This window comes from Salvelinus alpinus, chromosome 2 (genome assembly GCF_045679555.1).
Source record: "Salvelinus alpinus chromosome 2, SLU_Salpinus.1, whole genome shotgun sequence".
NCBI classification, from domain to species: Eukaryota; Metazoa; Chordata; class Actinopteri; order Salmoniformes; family Salmonidae; genus Salvelinus; species Salvelinus alpinus.
Genome location: NC_092087.1, coordinates 92,699,956 through 92,707,423, shown reverse-complemented (window position 1 = coordinate 92,707,423; position 7,468 = coordinate 92,699,956).

The following is a 7,468-nucleotide window of genomic DNA, read 5'->3' as shown; positions in this document are numbered from 1 at the left end:
GGTGGAGATTATAACAGAACATGGCCAAGATGTTCAAATGTTCATAGACGACCAGCAGGGTCAAATAATAATAATCACAGTGGTTGTAGAGGGTGCAACAGGTCAGCACCTCAGGAGTAAATGTCAGTTCGTTTTTCATAGCCAATCATTGAGAGTGTCTCTACCGCTCCTCTTGTCTCTAGAGACTTGAAAACAGCAGGTCTGGGACAGGTAACACGTCCGGTGAACAGGTGAGGGTTCCATAGCCACAGGCAGAACAGTTGAAACTGGAGCAGCAGCACGACCAGGTGGACTGGGGACAGCAAGGAGTCATCAGGCCAGGTAGTCCTGAGACATGGTCCTAGGGCTCAGGTCCTCCGAGAGAGAGAAAGAAAGAAAGAAAGAAAGAAAGAGAGAGAGAAAGAAAGAAAGAGAGAAAAGGAGAGAAAGAATTAGAGAGAGCATACTTAAATTCACACTGGATAAGACAGGATAAATACTCCAGATATAACAGACTGACCCTAGCCCCCCGACACATAAACTGTTGCAGCATAAATACTGGAGGCTGAGACAGGAGGGGTCGGGAGACACTGTGGCCCCGTCCGACGATACCCCCAGACAGGGCCAAACAGGCAGGATATAACCCCACCCACTTTGCCAAAGCACAGCCCCCACACCACTAGAGGGATATCTTCAATCAACAACTTACCATCTTGAGACAAGGCCGAGTATAGCCCACGAAGATCTCCCCCACGGCACAACACAAGGGGGGGGCGCCAACCCGGACAGGAAGATCACGTCAGTGACTCAACCCACTCAAGTGACGCACCCCTCCTAGGGACGGCATGGAAGAGCACCAGTAAGCCAGTGACTCAGCCCCTGTAATAGAGTTAGAGGCAGAGAATCCTAGTGGAGAGAGGGTTGGTATCACAACATATATAGACTGCTATGAGTACAGCAGGAGGAATGAATGGATACCACAACATATATAGCCTGCTATGAGGACAGCAGGAGGAATGAATGGATATCACAACATATATAGCCTGCTATGAGGACAACAGGAGGAATGAATGGATATCACAACATATATAGCCTGCTATGAGGACAGCAGGAGGAATGAATGGATATCACAACATATATAGCCCGCTATGAGGACAACAGGAGGAATGAATGGATATCACAACATATATAGCCTGCTATGAGGACAGCAGGAGGAATGAATGGATATCACAACATATATAGGCTGCTATGAGTACAGCAGGAGGAATTAATGGATATCACAACATATATAGACTGCTTTGAGGACAGCAGGAGGAATGAATGGATATCACAACATATATAGCCTGCTATGAGTACAGCAGGAGGAATGAATGATATCACAACATATATAGCCTGCTATGAGTACAGCAGGAGGAATGAATGATATCACAACATATATAGCCTGCTATGAGGACAGCAGGAGGAATGAATGGATATCACAACATATATAGCCTGCTATGAGGACAGCAGGAGGAATGAATGGATATCACAACATATATAGGCTGCTATGAGTACAGCAGGAGGAATGAATGGATATCACAACATATATAGCCTGCTATGAGGACAGCAGGAGGAATGAATGGATATCACAACATATATAGGCTGCTATGAGTACAGCAGGAGGAATGAATGGATATCACAACATATATAGCCTGCTATGAGGACAGCAGGAGGAATGAATGGATATCACAACATATATAGCCTGCTGAGGACAGCAGGATGAATGAATGGATATCACAACATATATAGCCTGCTATGAGGACAGCAGGAGGAATGAATGGATATCACAACATATATAGCCTGTTATGAGTACAGCAGGAGGAATGAATGGATATCACAACATATATAGCCTGCTATGAGGACAACAGGAGGAATGAATGGATATCACAACATATATAGCCTGCTATGAGGACAACAGGATGAATGAATGGATATCACAACATATATAGGCTGCTATGAGGACAACAGGAGGAATGAATGGATATCACAACATATATAGGCTGCTATGAGTACAGCAGGAGGAATGAATGGATATCACAACATATATAGCCTGCTATGAGGACAACAGGAGGAATGAATGGATATCACAACATATATAGCCTGCTATGAGGACAACAGGATGAATGAATGGATATCACAACATATATAGCCTGCTATGAGTACAGCAGGAGGAATGAATGGATATCACAACATATATAGGCTGCTATGAAGACAGCAGGAGGAATGAATGGATATCACAACATATATAGGCTGCTATGAGTACAGCAGGAGGAATGAATGGATATCACAACATATATAGGCTGCTATGAAGACAGCAGGAGGAATGAATGGATATCACAACATATATAGGCTGCTATGAGTACAGCAGGAGGAATGAATGGATATCACAACATATATAGGCTGCTATGAAGACAGCAGGAGGAATGAATGGATATCACAACATATATAGCCTGCTATGAGGACAGCAGGAGGAATGAATGGATATCACAACATATATAGGCTGCTATGAGGACAGCAGGAGGAATGAATGGATATCACAACATATATAGGCTGCTATGAGGACAGCAGGAGGAATGAATGGATATCACAACATATATAGGCTGCTATGAGTACAGCAGGATGAATGAATGGATATCACAACATATATAGGCTGCTATGAGTACAGCAGGAGGAACGAACACATAAGCTATAAAGCAGGTCACATCAGGGATATTGTCCTTGCGTATTGAAACAGGTAAGATCAGGGATATTGTCTCTGCGTATTGAAACAGGTCAGATCAGGGATATTGTCTCTGCGTATTGAAACAGGTAAGATCAGGGATATTGTCCCTGCGAATTGAAACAGGTAAGATCAGGGATATTGTCTCTGCGTATTGAAACAGGTCAGATCAGGGATATTGTCTCTGCGTATTGAAACAGGTCAGATCAGGGATATTGTCCCTGCGTATTGAAACAGGTAAGATCAGGGATATTGTCTCTGCGTATTGAAACAGGTCAGATCAGGGATATTGTCCCTGCGTATTGAAACAGGTAAGATCAGGGATATTGTCTCTGCGTATTGAAACAGGTCAGATCAGGGATATTGTCCCTGCGTATTGAAACAGGTAAGATCAGGGATATTGTCTCTGCGTATTGAAACAGGTACGATCAGGGATATTGTCTCTGCGTATTGAAACAGGTTGGTATTGTGGTGAAATGGAAGAGGAAAGACGATGTAACTGTGTAACTGCTGTGAATGTTGTATTGTCAATTTGTTGTCTGTTGTATTGAAACGGCACTTTAAACATGTAGGTGATACTGCAACGTTTCCCCATGGGGACAGTGAAGTCAGTAAAGTGAAGTATATCACCTCGGAGAGACACATGTTCTCCTCTATTGCCCTTTCTACCACAATATACAATGTGAAATATTGTGATTAGTATATCTGTATAATCACGTATTGTTTCCCTATTATACAGCCTGAACGTAGTGAAAAGTGGATCCTTTTTCGGGGTACATTTGAAACCCCATTGGAGCTCACAGGACTATTTATTCTCTCTTTTCTCATACCTTCTGTCTTTTCTCATACCTTCTGTCTTTTCTCATACCTTCTGTCTTTTCTCATACCTTCTGTCTTTCCTCATACCTTCTCTCTTTTCTCATACCTTCTCTCTTTTCTCATACCTTCTCTCTTTTCTCATACCTTCTCTCTTTTCTCATACCTTCTCTCTTTTCTCATACCTTCTCTCTTTTCTCATACCTTCTGTCTTTTCTCATACCTTCTCTCTTTTCTCATACCTTCTCTCTTTTCTCATACCTTCTCTCTTTTCTCATACCTTCTTTCTTTTCTCATACCTTCTCTCTTTTCTCATACCTTCTGTCTTTTCTCATACCTTCTCTCTTTTCTCATACCTTCTGTCTTTTCTCATACCTTCTGTCTTTTCTCATACCTTCTCTCTTTTCTCATACCTTCTGTCTTTTCTCATACCTTCTGTCTTTTCTCATACCTTCTGTCTTTTCTCATACCTTCTGTCTTTCCTCATACCTTCTGTCTTTTCTCATACCTTCTCTCTTTTCTCATACCTTCTCTCTTTTCTCATACCTTCTCTCTTTTCTCATACCTTCTGTCTTTTCTCATACCTTCTGTCTTTTCTCATACCTTCTCTCTTTTCTCATACCTTCTCTCCTTTCTCATACCTCTCCATCCAGAACTGACACCATTCAGCCAGCAGCAAACCACCCTGCATCCCACAGCTGGCTTGCTTCTGATGCTAAGCAGCGTTGGTCCTGGTCAGTCCCTGGTGGTGTTGGAGGGCCAGTAGGAGGCAGCCTTTCCTCTGGTCTAAAAAAAAATCCCAATCCCCAGGGCAGTGATTGGGGACATTGCCCTGTGTAGGGTGCTGTCTTTTGGATGGGATGTTAACCTCTAACGAGCCTCTACCCCGGGTCCGGGAGCACCCCCCATCCCCCCACACACTGATTAGCATAGCTAGCATAGCTTCACAAGTAGATAGTAGCATCTAAATATCATTAAATCACAAGTCCAAGACACCAGATGAAAGATACAGATCTTGTGAATAAAGCCACCATTTCAGATTTTTAAAATGTTTTACAGGGAAGACAAAATATGTAAATCTATTAGCTAAACACGTTAGCAAAATACACCACTATTCTAACTCCATCAGTTTCTTACTCCTTCAGGTGCTATCACCAATTCGGCTCAACTAAGATATTGATATCCACTAACCAAGAAAAAACCTCTTCAGATGACAGTCTGATAACATATTCATGGTATAGGATAGTTTTTGTTAGAAAAAAGTGCATATTTCAGGTAGAAATCACAGTTTACAATTGCACCGACCATCGCAAATCGACTAGAATTACTAGATAGAGCAACGTGTATGACCAATTTACTCATCATAAAACATTTCATAAAAATAGACAAAGCATAGCAATGGAAAGACCCAGTTCTTGTGATTTCAGACCATATTTCAGATTTTCTAAGCGTTTTTCAGCGAAAACACAATAAATCGATAAGTTAGCATACCACATGTGCAAACGTTACCAGAGCATCGATTCCAGCCAAAGAGCGCTATAACGTAATCACCGCCAAAATATATTAATTTTTTCACTAACCTTCTCAGAATTCTTCCGATGACACTCCTGTAACATCATTTTACAATATACATATACAGTTTGTTCGAAAAGGTGCATATTTAGCCATACAAAACCGTGGTTACACAATAAAAATACTAGGAAATCAAGCCTCAATATGTCTGACGTCATCTATCAGAGTGATCTAGTTTAATTGAAAGCTAATCATATACTTGACTAAAAAATACAGGGTTGACAGCAATCGAAAGACAAATTAGTTCTTAATGCAACCGCTGATTTACATTTTTAAAATTATCCTTACTTTTCAATACAGGGTTGGCCAAGTGAAGCTATACCAAACAAAATGGCGAAATATGCGTTTAAAATATTTCGACAGAAACACGATTTATCATATTAAATATTGCTTACTTTGAGCTGTTCTTCCATCAGATTCTTGGGCAATGTATCCTTTCTATGTTATAAACGTCTTTTGGTCGATAGATGTCCTCTGTCCTTCGAAATGTCCACCACCAACGACCGACACCCCAAAACGTGTCCAAAGTTTCAGAGTGCACAACAAATAAATTCCTCAAAATCGCACTAAACGGATATAAATTGCTATAAAACGGTTCAAATTAACTACATTATGATGTTTTTAACAACTATAACGACTGAAAACATGACCGGAGAAATATTGCTGGTTAGACAACGATTTGGAACGAGGCAAGTCCGATGGCCTTCACGCTTCAGGCGCACGACGAGAAAGGGCGGTCTCTATACATTTTGGTCTTTTATAATGGCTGTGAATGTCCCATCGATTCCATTGAAAACGTGATGACGTACAGACACCCAGAGGAAGACGTAGGCAGTGTCGGTTTCTTCATAGCATTCACTGTCGCCTTAAAAACAGACTCCAGATCAGAGGTAAAAATTTCTGAAATCTGAACCCTGTCATGAAAAGTGCTGTAGAAATTGTTCTGTACCACTCAGAGACAAAATTCCAACTTCTATAGAAACTAGAAGGTGTTTTCTATCCAATAATAACAATAATATGCATATTGTACGATCAAGAATTTAGCACGAGGCAGTTTAATTTGGAGACACAAATATGCTAATGCGGAACAGCACCCCCTATAGTTCCAAGAAGTTAAACGGGTGTCCTGACTCTCTGTGTTCACTAAAATATCCCATGGCACTTATCATAAGAGTAGGCGTGTTAACCCTGGTGTCCTGGCTAAATTCCCAATCTGGCCCTCATACCATCACGGTCACCTAATAATCCCCAGTTTACAATTAGCTCATTCATCCCTGTAACTATTCCACAGGTTGTTGCTGTAAATGAGAATGTGTTCTCATTCAACTTGCCTGATAAAATAAGGGATAAATAAATAAAAGCAGGCAATATTTTAGCTCTGGATTTTCAAGATTAGTAACACTGTAAATGCAATTAGGAATGATGAATACATTGTCTTATAAACCAATGTGGGCTGGGCATTCTGAAGACGCTTAATAATACAATCAATCAAATCAAATCTACCTTAAGTTTGTGTGTGAGATGAATTCAAACTCAAAGGCTGTCTGTGATGTTCCTGCATCATCATTCCTTAAATCACAGACAGTATTCAGAGCTGGTTACTTGTGGAATAGACACCAACTGGAATGCGGTTTTAACCAATCAGCATTCAGGATTAGACCCACCCATTGTATAAAAGGGCATAACTGTCCTGAATCTCTAGTACATCTGTAGTTCTCTGAGTCTCAATAAAATACCAGAGGGGAAAACTCACTAGAATTCTGGATGATTTCATTTGTTTTTACGTCAGCAAGTAGAGAGTGAATTACATCTCATATGTAAATACAAACAAAGTAAGTCTGATGTTGACAAACAAACAGGATGAGACAAGCACAAGTAGCCATGAAACCAGGAAATCAACCAGAAGGTGGGAACCATTCTTTAATAACGTTGGTGGACAGTGGACACTAATGAACAGAAAAACATTAGTTTAGGTGGGAGATGGTGCTGGTGACTGAAGCTCAAAGGAGGGTTAGGGTACGTTTATCATTAGCTGAGCCATAAAAAAGATGTCGTGTCTGTGACTATCATTAAATGTGAAGACTGCTTTTTTATCAAATAAATGCTCTATGTGTAATTATTATTACGTGATTAAACTAATCATGCACACTTTAATTAACTAGGAAGTCGGGGCACCACGGGAAATGTTTATAGAGTCTCTATTTCCCGAATCGACTCTTCAGATATTTTCATATCTTATCGAGTACAGTCTTGTATTAATGTATCATTATTACCTCATCAGTTGTCATTATTGAACGTCGCAAACCCTTGGATGTCTGCACGAACCCTAGCATAAATTATGAA